At 39.1% G+C, this 13,339-nt stretch overlaps 1 long non-coding RNA gene across 1 annotated transcript; it reads right to left on the reverse strand.

The window, feature by feature from the left end:
• Positions 1-3,637: 3,637 nt before the first annotated feature.
• LOC119856087 lies at positions 3,638-6,927 on the reverse strand. Its single transcript, XR_005293151.2, has 3 exons — positions 6,678-6,927; positions 6,144-6,286; positions 3,638-4,274 (listed from the first exon to the last, which is right to left on the reverse strand). It is a non-coding gene; the product is annotated as an uncharacterized LOC119856087 (long non-coding RNA).
• Between the last annotated feature and the right edge of the window lie 6,412 nt (positions 6,928-13,339).

The following is a 13,339-nucleotide window of genomic DNA, read 5'->3' on the forward strand; positions in this document are numbered from 1 at the left end:
CTTCATTATTACACTTCCAAATCCCCTGCAAGATTCCTGATACATAGGGTTGCCAACCTTCCAGGACTGTCCTGCAGTCTTCAGTAATTAAAGATTAGTCTTTAATTAACATTTGTCATGGGATGAAACCTCCAGGAATATGTCCAATCTAAATTGGCAACTCTACTGATAGAGTCTACGTTAAATATACTCAGTTTCTCTGTTTTATGAGAGCAAGCTTTCTGTTTTACCCTGCGGGGTGGGGAAGATAGTTATCACCATTCTGTGAAATTCAGAAAACTTGAACTGTTCATTGTGGAATATGCAATAAGCAAAGAAATACCAAGGGGAAAGGGATTAAGTTTTGAAACAATAAATCCAAGAAATAATCTTACATTTTAAAGAGTTGTCTGAGATTTATCATCATCAGCCAGCCATTTACTATATAGTCTAGTCTGCATAGTGCAAGCTTCCTTAGTCTGTTTGCATCCTCAGAATACACTGAAAGTAGGATGACAAAAGAAATCAAAGGGTAATATTTTTATCTTTAAGAAACCATATGGCAATGTTTGCAACATGAAGTATTCAAGCTGAGAAAGCAAGATAGTGGCATGAGAGAAAACAGTGCATAGTTGAGATAACTGCCACATAAAGTAGGTGGGTATAAACCCCTATACTTAGAGAAGTGTGATTTAGAGCCCAGTTCTGCGTCATTGAAGTAAAAGGAGAGTTTTGTCATGGAGCTCAGGGAATCATGATCAGGTCTTTGCTGTGGGTATGTTTGTGATCAGTCAGGATTACCAACTGCATAAATCACTACTCTACATAACACAGTTATATAATCCCCACCCCATATATTTGTTCTAGGTTTGATCAGATACATTTTATCTAAATGTGTATATACATTCTATGGCATATCCAGCTAATCATGGCAGAGTGTTTAAAATATATAGTAACTGTACATTATCTAATCAATAATATGCATCTTTATATTCAGAAGTGATTGGCCTGAGTCTCTATTTGCTTTCTAACCACCCAGCACTCTTGTGGAATGAATTGAAAGACGTGTATATTTTCTAATTAAAAACCCCATTAGATCATTACCATTTATTTTCATTAAAACTTGAAATTAATCTTGCAGTAAAATGCCTAGGGACAGCTTGGAAACCATTGAACGTTTGCTTTTCCCAATCATTCATTTAGCCTCTGATCCTGGCAGATGCTGAACACCTCCCATGAAGTGCTGAGCACTCTCCATTCCCTTTGACTTTCCTGGGAGTTGATGGAGCATAGCACCATTGGAGAGGCACTCAGCACCTGGCAGAATTGTACCCTAAATAGTAAATTTGCATTTGAGTTTTTATCCACAGCAGATTTTTTTTAATCTCCGTGTGGCTGCAAATTATATGATTTACTTTACATCCAAACTACAGCGTAACCAGATATCAGAGGAACAGAATTTTGCCTCTGAATGAGAATGTGCACATACCCTATGGCAGTGTCTGGATTTAAAAGCAAACAGCAAGCCTTGTTTTCTAGTGGTTATAAATATTTTCTTGCATGAGACCAAGTTCTGCTCACCTTACACATGTTGAAAGCAATGGGGTCAAGTCAGTCAAGGAGGGTTTGGTTTTATGACTACACAATCAGTTTTTAAAATCAAAGATCATGGGGGGAAAAACATGGGCTATCTTTGGAAGATCTAGTCCCATACACAGCAATATGACAATAGGATTTCCCTTTGCTAAAATTCCTCCCCCAAACAGGAAGAAGGTTGGGGTGATTTCCCTGGCTCTGGCTGAGTTGACTCCACTCTGGCTACTAGAGATTTCCTGCAAGAGGTGAATTATCTTTGGAGTTTATTATAGTACTTCTGAAGAGAATATTCTCTAGTTTGGAATCAGTTTTCACCAAATTATTGATCAACCACCCAAACGTGCAATAGGCAATTGACAAGTATAAATACAGACAGATTGTTGCCCTGAAGATAGAGCAGATGGTATTATTCAGGGGGGAATTGTATCTTTTCACCTCACCCCATCCTCCTCCAGTGTTTGCAAGTCTACAGAATAAGCTAGATGGTCAAAATATCTAGTGTACCTTTTTAGGAACAAAGTCTGAATGTTTCCAATAAGTGGCACCTAAGGTATGGGTATGCCCAGTGATGCAGTCTGCTTCCTTGGTTGTAAGCCGGTGAATATTTTTTATATGAATAGATTCTCCAGTCATGCATCCAAGTAAATGGGGTTTGTCAGAGTCTTAGAGGAAGGAGCGGTGGGAACCACCTGCAAAGATAGTTGCGAGTGCTATCTGATCAGATGATTTAAGATCAAAATTCTTTGCTCCATATTGTGAGGGTCACATTACAAACATTGAAGGATTCCATTCTTTAAAAAATAAAGTTAATTTATTGTTAAAAAAGAATTGAAAGGAGATTGAACTTTTGATTGTGCCATGAGTGAGGTAGGATTTGCCTCCTCCCCACTTGCAGTACAAGAAGTGGCTTTACCCCCTAAAAAGCTATGAAATCAGCACTACCATGGGGCGGGGGGGGGGGGGAATCTGCTTGAGGCACAAGAAAGCCCTGTTCTTCCACATCAGCTCAGGGCTTCCCAGCACCTCTTTTTGCTCCCTGGATCACTCCATTGGATCAGCCAGTGAATATTCCAGGGAACACTCTCAATGGTATCAGAAGCCCCTCCTGCACCAAAGTTAGTGTCCTTTCAAAGTGGTTCCTGAAGGGGATATAGGGAATAATTTACATATTACCCCATCCCTTGTCTCCTTTTCCAATGTGCATCTCCAGGCCTAGAGAAGCCTTTGATGGACTTCCCTTCATACCACAAGTGATGACAGGGGTGAGAAGGGAGACCTACACATACAGGGTCATTTCCACATAGAGATTCTTGGGAATAAATCTCCCCTTTCCCCCAAAAACTCTGTGTTTAAGGGACCTGTTATTTATTTTATGCAATTAGGGGCAATTTCAGGATTGGCAAGTAAAAGATGAATGTGCTATAAAGGTGAAATACTTAGTCTTTAGGTTAATGCCAGCTTTATCTCTGTTGAAATCCTTCATTGAAATGCTTGGATTTTGAGTACTTTGAAAGGTCTGTAAAAGCAGGCAACATCAAGGCAAGACACAGGTAATAAATATGGGTAAAAGATGACATAGGCATATGAATATTTTATGTAAGAAGTGGAATGTGTTTTAGACATGTTCATATAATTAATACAATCAAGTACAGCGTTTGTGCCATTGCTTTGTTTGTAACATTGCAAAAATCTGTTCTACTTAAAAATAGAATTATGATGATGTGTTCCTGTCTTATAAAGATATCAACCATAAAAGTTTTGGCACTATATGTAGGAGCACTTCTGAAGCTGCTGTTACTGAAAACCAGACTGGCACATTTGTCAAGATGCATGAGAGAGAAGCAAATGAGTAAAGTGAAATAGCACTTTTTAAATGTTTACACTGACTATTCAAAGTGATCCAAGATAGTTTGCTCAGCATGGAAGACAATTAGAATCTCTATCTTTAAAATCGAATAAAGTAAGCTCTCAACAAAGATGAGAAAGATTGCTAATTTTCAAAGTATATATAACCCATTCATCAAAATTAAGCCCCAACAATGACTGAGCCCAATCAAATAGAAGGGGTGAACAAAACCACATATCTTTTCAATCTCCAAGGCAAATGTATATAAATACTGCACATGCTGTCTTTGATGCTTTTGAAATATAACTAAATATTATTGTAGGCCTGCAGTATATACTTTGCAATTCTACAGCACCAGTTCATAACAGTGAACTCATCAGGTTTCTAAAAATATATATAATGCTCACATATTCTATTTTTATTTTATATTTTGCCTCTGCTGATAGTGTAATTCACTAATGCACAGCCAAGCATGAAGCCTTTGTTTTCAGGAAAATCAGGATCCTCTGAAGTCTCATCATGACTAACTATCTGTCCTGTGACAGCACTCCAACCACCCATTTAAGATTGGAGCCCCATCGTACTAGGTGCTGTATACTATAACAAGACATGGTACCTGCTCCAAAGAGTTTGCAGTCTAACAGCTGTGTCCCAGAATAGGACTTTTACATTTGAAGTAGTGGACTAGAGTAGCCAGGCCAAGTCATGTAGAGACATTGCCTCATATCACTCTGCAGTAACCCCACTAGCTGATTCACAGGCTCCAGGGGGAACTGCATTCAACACTCCTCTTCAATAGTAAAGATGGTCACAAGAAGGAGAATCAAAGCAAACTTGGGTGTGATCCTTGAGCCTGCAAGATAAAATGGAGTATTTAGGGAAGAGGAGACTGGTTAGTAAACAGGTAAAGGAAAGAGCTGTATAATGCCCATCCCTTGATATGATCTCACTGTTACCTTGTACTCTCCCAGTTTGTTGTATCCACACATCTTTTATCAGATTTTTAGATAGTCCTAGTCCCCAAAATGATTAATCTTATATGTATGAACAGCACCTAGTACAATGTTTAAGGCCCCAGTCTCTGATTGGGCCACTGAGGAGCTACTGTAGTAATTCAATAATAAAAATAATTGCTTTTATCTAGCCTTCATAGTTTAAAAATAATTTTATTTAAAACCTATCGCTGAAAGGAGTAGCCAGTCTTCCTTTTAAAAGTAAATCATGTGAAGTATGGTTACCACCAGCAGAGCAGATCTTTTGGGGCTACCCATGAAATAAGGCTTTTTAATACCTACCAGTTTTTAATGCTGATGGATATTGCTTTAATACACAATATATCAAACTAGTAATTGCCCAATACTTGACTGACAATCTGGCAGGTGAGAACTAATTTGTTCAACTCAAAACACCTGAAAACTTATGGTTGTCAAGACATTGCATTTGTTTGGCTAGAGCGCCAAACACACAGTATGAATGATGCCAAAAGCCAAATGTGAGACAAAAGAACTACCCTGCAAAGAAAAACATTGAAGAGGAATGTTTGTAAACTCTACTATTTGAAAAATGTTAAGGTCTTGATAATACCACAGGCTATAAATGCTTTTCAACTGCAGTATATATAACAAAAGGTTATAGAAATGCAAGTTCTCTCTGCTGGATCTCTACACTAATTCCTTATGAAAGATAAAGAATTGTGGGATCACTCAAGCTATTTTTAATCAGTGAACTTGGATATTATGACAATATTCAAATTATGTAGTTTTATTAAAGGGTTTATCCTGGCACAAGGGGCCTGCTCAAGACTTAAAACCAAATAAGCTGTTCAAGAAATATCTTTCTTCCCATCTCTCCTAGTATACAGAGTTATATCACTTATACCTGTGCATAATTGAAATGGCTAGTACATACATGTCAGATATCATACAACTAATTAGTCTGAGATTATTGGACCAGATCCTCAGCTATAAAGGTTTTATACTTAAACATATGGTGGTACACAATTTTACTGGCTGAGCAAGTTGGGCAAAACTTGTACGATGAAGCCTCATTTTACATGAGCGAACAAAATGGTTGGAAAACAAAGGACAAAAAAACAAAACAAAACCAAAAACCCTTTAACAGCTGGCACTGACACAGACCCCCAGGGTACAGACAAAAATGCCATCATGCTTTTATGCATCAAGGATCTGTATGCTCCCACACACCCAATCCTAGAAGTAGCTAAGGGCTAGTTCTAATTTTTGTCCGACTGCAATGCACTTAGAGCTAATATTGGTAGCATGGCTCCTCTTTCCCAGCTGTGCACCGTACACTTTGGGATCCCTTTAGCTGGTGAAATTCTACTGGTTTTTGGTTTTGCTGCAAATCCCTAAACTAGGCAAAGATTTCTGGAAGGCCACCATATTTTGAGGAGCACTGGGGCAGGACCAAACAAACCATGTATGATAGTGAGGTTAAATGAGAGGCTGCCCTTCGAGCAGGCAGGAGATTCTGAAGGTGGATAGAATCAGTTTAATATTTTGTTCTGAGATTGAGATAGGTTGGGCAAAAAATCCTGTAAAAAAAAAAATCTCATAAATGCTTGTCTGCTAAGATTCAGCATGTGAGAATTCAGGAAGCAATATATTTGAGCACATTCTACTTTCTGGTACAGATTTTACATTTGTTTATTCCTCCCTATTTTCTTTTTTAAAAAGCAACAATTATGAAAGATTAGACTTACTGCTGGAACACCTCCTTGTAGCTACGTGTAGTATAACAACTGTCTTCTTGTCTAGTGCCACCTGCCAATGGCTGCCCTGGTCCTCTAATAGTCCACCTCTTCTCCTGATTCAGCCCTCTGCCAGGTCACAATTTAAGTGTACCCTTCCAGGATAATACAGAGTCCAGAGATAATAACAGAAAATAGTCCAACCATCCTCACACAACATCTGTGGCTCCAGCTCTGGGCCCCATGGATCTCAGCTTTCTAACATTCTTATCTCCTGTCAGGATAGCTGCATGCCACCTTCTCTGGTGGCTACTAGAGGAACCTGGACCCTCCCACTACAGTGGGTTCCAGCCCAGGGACCCTATAACCAGCAACGAAGATCAGTTCCTTTCAACTCCTTGCTGCTACCTCCCTGGGCATCTTCCTACAGTGGCCTATCTGAGGCCTTCTCCCACATGACCTTTCTAGTTTCACGCTTCCATCAAGGCCCTCTCCTAGAATCCCCCCCAACAAAGTCCCAAACTAAAAGTACAAACCTAAACCAACCTTTGCTCTCCTCAGGCTTGCTCTTTTAATCATCTGTACTGCTTTGTTTTACCCAGCAGTGTTTCTCAACCAAACTCCTATGACTCCTTGGAAGGCTCTAAGACTCTCCTAGCCTCTTAATAGACTTCCCTACTGAGGATAGGATCTCAGCGCTAACGCTCTTCCCCCCTAGGGCTTCCTCCTTAGAGCCTCTCTAATCCCAGAAAGCAATTACAGAATTTCTCTCCTCCCTATAGCCCCCTCCTGTTCTCGTTTTCATCTTATAGTCCTCTCCCAGCCTCTCCTCATCTGAGCTTCATTGTCTGTTAAGGCTGGCCCATCCTTTAGGTGCAGCCTTGTATGGTAATTGGCCTCTCAGGCCCATATTAATTGATTCAGGGCCTGTGCAGGTACACACCCCAGTACACATCACAGTAATCTTAACTGAAAATTTATGGTTTGTTCTCTATTTATGGGAAACACAAAGTACCTACTTTCTTAAAAATATGTTTTCTTAACTTTTGTATATTTGCAACACTACTAGAGCCTTAAGTATAGCAATTGTGAGTACAAGTTTACAGCTGTAATAATTACAGATTAAATCCTGGTTCCAATGAATTCAATTGCAAAACTCCCACTGACTTCAGTGGGGCTGGGATTTCACTATGCCTTCTCTGATCCCCAAACTTTCATGGTCATAGTCGGTGTAAGAGGCCAGACAGTGCAGCAATTACTCACATTAGGAATGAAGCCAGCACATAATTTTTGGCAGCTCAACACCTAACAAATGGGAAAGCCCTCTCCCAAAGCTTAGAGTTTACACAGAAACAATCCATGCTGTCTCTCTTTCTCTTTCTCTTCTTCTTCTTCTTCTTCCTGCTGCTGCTGCGGCGGTGGCGGTGGCGTTATATTACCCTGGGACTTCAGGTACTTGGGGCCAATTAGACGTGCCCACATTTTCAAAGGCTGCCCTGATATCCTATTAAGAATAAGTGATTCATTGCATCTACAGCTGCACATGCAGCTACAGATCTTCTGGCTGTTAATGACATGCAATTAACCCTTCCTTTCCAGATATCATGCCAGAGTACTCCACCCCACTGAATCAAGTTAAAAAAAAATGAGAGTCAGAGACTTGGTTTTATATCCAGTGTTGCCACTGACTTGCTGTGTGACCAAGGACAAGTTACCTAATCTTTCTGTGCTTCAGTTTCTTCATCTATAAAATGGTGCTAATGATGCTTACCGTACTTTGTAAAACACTTTGAGGTCCTAGGAATAAAAGTGCTGTAAAAGAGCCAAGGGTGAAATCTTGGTCCAATAGAAGTCAATGGGATTTTGGTCACTGACTACCACAGAACCAGGATTTCAACCCAGTTGGTTTCATTAGTGTATTATAACAAGGATACTCTTAAGCATCATGGTTGTCACAGTCTGTATGCAGTTTTTATCAGTGAAACATATGTACTTGTGCAGAATTCTGAAATAATGCATTTTACGCCTTCAAAATAAACAAAATCAGTGATGGAACCACAGCCTAGTCCTCAACTTTTGCCTTCCGCTCTGGGATTCTAAAGCCATCTTTAGAAGTGTTCAGCTTCCTTCGTTCAAGATAGATGCTTACAACAGAGGAAATCTTTCCCAAGGGTGAAACAACAGAGTCATTCATATGAAAGGCAGCTTTCCATTTCATATGGTCAGCTTTCTGAGTTTTCATAGTGGAATCTTAAGCCTGGTTAAATGGTGCTGGTTTCCATTTTTGTTGCAAACTCCAAAAATCAAGCAGAGATTTGAGTAACATTGGGTCAAACTTAAAGCACATGTGGGCTGAGTTTCTAGTCAACTTGGCACTACATATGGTTTATGGTAGAAATAAAACTAAGGCATTTTGCACAGGTCAGACTCCAAACCAGACAGGACACAGCATTTTTGGCTGTTTGGAATTGTATATTAATGCATTATTTTGAATTTCTAGCATTTAAGAAAAATTGGTCCTTGCAAAGCCCTTGTGAGGCAGAGAAGTATTATTCTTATCAATTATTATTCCTATCTTGCCAATCAGGAAACTGAGGCAGATAGAGGTTGTGACTTAACCACAGGCCATATGACAAGGCAGTCTTCTTAGCATACGTGCAATGTGCCTTGGGTGGCACATGACCAGGATTCACCACTGAATTTGGTCTGCTGGTTGGATTATTAGCTTCTCCAGCTTGGGTCGGGTGCTGATGCGTCGTGAATGCTAATCCATGCCTGAGGGTGGTGCCTTAAATAAAACCCAGAACTCCTAATTTATTGTCCCATATTCTAATCCTTTGATTATATTCCCTTCTTTTTCATTTGACCTTCCTCCTAAAATCCAAAGTGAAACTCATTGTACATACCTATGAAGACAAAAAGCAAACAAAGGTTCATGCAAGCCCTGTGTTAGCTAAGAGTTCCATACAAATCTTTACTCCTGTATGCAAGGATTTCTCACATAAATAAGGATTTACATAATCTGCCTCTTAGTATTTTCCCACTCCCCTGATATAACATAGACAATAAGCCTTTTGATCAAGAAATAAAGTTTAAATCTTTGAGTAAAAAAAAAGGCCCAACACTGGACACTGGCATCCATGTTCCAAATGTGATATAAATTAAACGTAATAGATATGAAAGCTATTGTGTGACACACTTCAGTAAGGTAGTCATCAGTGCAATCAATGGGGTATTGCAGTGCCAGGATTCATTATCACTCTTTCCAACAAGCAGAGGCTTTTTCGAAGATGCATGTTTTTATTTCTGTAGGAAAATGGGGGGCAAAACACATCTCTCAAAGGAGAAACATCTCTGCAGAAAACTGCATAGGATATGCAAAGATAAAAGAGTTCAGATAAACTCTGTGAATGCAGTTCAACAAGAACGCTGTTTTAGTGCTGTAAACTAATTTGTCAAGTGGAGGAGGAGATGCAAGTTTATTTCCTCCATGAGTGACCCTTATGTCCTCTCATTATCCCTGAGTGATTAAACAGCAAAAAATTTAGCATATGCCAAGGAAATATCTCAACACATTATGGGTCATACATATATACATGTGGCGATTCCAGATATTTCAGTCACATTGTTTTCATAGTTGTTACTATAATAATTTCTGATGTCTGAACGGCTGGAGGGAAAAGAAATTCAAAGAATTATCTTCAGCCATGTTTGTGCTGTGATCTCAACTACTTATCTATATATAGCAGATAAAATGGGTTAACAATGAATATACAAATATGCTGATTCTACTCTGGCATAAATCCATTGACTTCACTGGAATTATTTCTCATTTACATGGATGGAAATGAGAAAAGTATCAGGCCCAGTGTAATCATTTATACAAATGCAAAGGGATTTACAGAAAGAAAGAAGAGCCTCATAATCCCATGTGTGCTGGGGTTCTCTGAACCTGGAGCTTTTTGGGAACTGAATTGGTCCCTGCCATAAATTGGAACAAGCTAACACCTGTTCTAATTTATGCTGGATGACAGCAGCCAGTGATGACCGGAGAACATATGACACATTTACTTTGTGAAGCAACAGCAATAATGTTGAGCATGTGTCATACTTCTTACCTCTAATGTTTTGTGGTGTCCATACTATATTATATAGCAACATACATTACCTCCTGCATTATTGTGATAATGTAAACCCCCAGTCCAACAGGCCAGCTTCATTTGTCATTGCTATGATTTCCTATAAATACAATACCTTTCCATGGAGGTGCTGCTGGATATGACTGACATACCATTGGCACCAGTGCTACAGGGATCATTTTGGAAGCAAAGACTCTCCAAAGCTACATATTGAAAGAGTTTAAATGGGAGCCCATTGTGGGTGACAGGGCTGGAGACAGCTTGGTCTCACTGGGGTCCAATATGGGAATATCCCAAAGGAGAAGAACAAGACATGTGATTGTTCTAGCCTAATACAAACCTAGGAGGTACCTTCATGCCCCTTTGGTACTTGCAATGCATGTGTTCAGAACAAAGAGATTAGGGGTACATCATGGTACCAGAAAAACAAGGTAGAAAGCTGATTGGTTAAATCTACTTTCAGATGATGTACTCAGTACCTTCTACTTGTAAAGAGTAGAATATACAAAGATAGCTTTAGGGGTGTAACTTTGGGAGTACACCTACTACTTAAGGTGAATGTAATAATGCTGCAAGAAATGGCTTTCTGGAGACTAGTGTCATATAGAACCTTTTTTCCTGCAGTCTATTGTTGGCTTACGGCAATCAACCTGACTGACAGTGGTTACTTGGTCTCTTGAATATATTTCATAATGAATCAAAATGTGGTAAAGCAATTGACTATACAATATATCAACATGTGTATGCACAAAACCTACTGCTGTTTAAGGGACGAACTGGACAGTTGAGGGGAAGACTGAGTCCTGTATTGACAGTTTATTTTGTTCAGCACTTTTGTCCTTGCTATTTTTAATTATAGTTTTAATTATTGGAAAACAGTACAAAGACAAAATAAATTAAATTAACTTTTTTATTTTTCACATTCTATTACATTCTATTTCTATTACCTAAGAGTTATCAAATAGGAGATGATAGCTCTAATTACCTTTTCATTGTATTTGTCACATTGGATTTAGTTTTCTGGGCGGTTTTGCCCTTAATTCAACGGATCAAGAAAATGAGGCGACTCTGGCTACTTTAGCATGCCTTTGAATCTTATGGGTAACTGAAACATTGTTTGGGTGCCTGTAATGGTAATTACAGATAAAGTGATGATATATGCAAAACTTGTGTAAGAGAAATTATAGGTCAATGCTGTTTATGTCATACCATTTCCACAGTGATGAAAGAAATTGCAGTTAATTATCAGATTATTAGCATATTTACTTCTGATAATTCTAGGCTATCAAAACAATATTTGGAAACACAAATCATTATTTTGTTCTTCCAGCAAGGTGGCAGTACTGTTCCTATATCACTAGCTCTAAGAGTGCTGTCATTTTTGTTAATGAATTAATTTTTCTTCCTTTAGCTGCTATTCACAGATTAAAAATTTGCCTTGAGAAGTTAAACAGTTCCCATCTGAGTGATTTACTGATTTGCATGTGCATATTTTCTCTTGAAAGCATCACTTCTAAGTTTCAGTGTAGTTATTGCTCTTCTGGCTACATTCTTTGGGATCAATACTGCAGAGTGGGAGTTGGCAATATTAATCAACTATCAGGCAGAATTAGGCTTCTATTGCTACCAAGAGGTATAGCTCCAAGTCTAGAAATAGAAAATTTCCTTCACGCTGTTGTTGGGAAGACAGAGCTATGACACAAGAGTAGTACTGGGAAATAGATCAAAATAACTCATTTTTCATTATGACCTAATTCAGGAAAGCATCTCTATTCAGCAAAGAACATACTTAACTTTAAGCCTGTGTTCAAATCCAATTGACATCAATGGGAGTAGGGGGCACCTTGCAAGATCCAGCCCATAAAATTGTATCTGTATGTAGTAGTTTCACTATTTGGAAGTAAAGTGACATTTTTCTTGTCTTTGGTTCTGATGCTTGTCTTCAAAATGTTAATTTGAAACTTCGATGACTAAACACAGGGCCAGATCCTGGTTGTATTTATTCATGTAATCTGTCCCACTGAAATCATTGAGACTACTCGCGTGAGGGGACACCTCACTGAAAGATCATATACAATTTAATAAAAAAAATAACCTCCCTACAGGTTTTTGAACCATCCTTAGAAATTAATAGGGATGATTCAATCATCTAAGGGATGATTATAAAACCTATCAAAAGAAGGTTTCAGAGTAGCAGCCGTGTTAGTCTGTATTCGCAAAAAGAAAAGGAGTACCCGTGGCATCTTAGAGACTAACAAATTTATTAGAGCATAAGCTTTCGTGAGCTACAGCTCACTTCATCGGATGCATTTGATGGAATAAGCAGAGGAGAGATTTATATATACACACACACACACAGAGAACATGAAACAATGGGTTTATCATACACACTGTAAGGAGAGTGATCACTTAAGATAAGCCATCACCAGCAGCAGCGGGGGGGAAAGGAGGAAAACCTTTCATGGTGACAAGCAAGGTAGGCTAATTCCAGCAGTTAACAAGAATATCAGAGGAACAGTGGGGGGGGGGGCGGGTGGGTGGGAGGGAGAAATACCATGGGGAAATAGTTTTACTTTGTGTAATGACTCATCCATTCCCAGTCTCTATTCAAGCCTAAGTTAATTGTATCCAGTTTGCAAATTAATTCCAATTCAGCAGTCTCTCGTTGGAGTCTGTTTTTGAAGCTTTTTTGTTGAAGTATAGCCACTCTTAGGTCTGTGATCGAGTGATCAGAGAGATTGAAGTGTTCTCCAACTGGTTTTTGAATGTTATAATTCTTGACGTCTGATTTGTGTCCATTCATTCTTTTACGTAGAGACTGTCCAGTTTGGCCAAGGTACAGGGCAGAGGGGCATTGCTGGCACATGATGGCGTATATCGCATTGGTAGATGCGCAGGTGAACGAGCCTCTGATAGTGTGGCTGATGTGATTAGGCCCTATGATGGTATCCCCTGAATAGATATGTGGACAGAGTTGGCAACGGGCTTTGTTGCAAGGATAGGTTCCTGGGTTAGTGGTTCTGTTGTGTGGTGTGTGGTTGCTGGTGAGTATTTGCTTCAGATTGGGGG

This window comes from Dermochelys coriacea, chromosome 5 (genome assembly GCF_009764565.3).
Source record: "Dermochelys coriacea isolate rDerCor1 chromosome 5, rDerCor1.pri.v4, whole genome shotgun sequence".
NCBI lineage: Eukaryota > Metazoa > Chordata > Testudines > Dermochelyidae > Dermochelys > Dermochelys coriacea.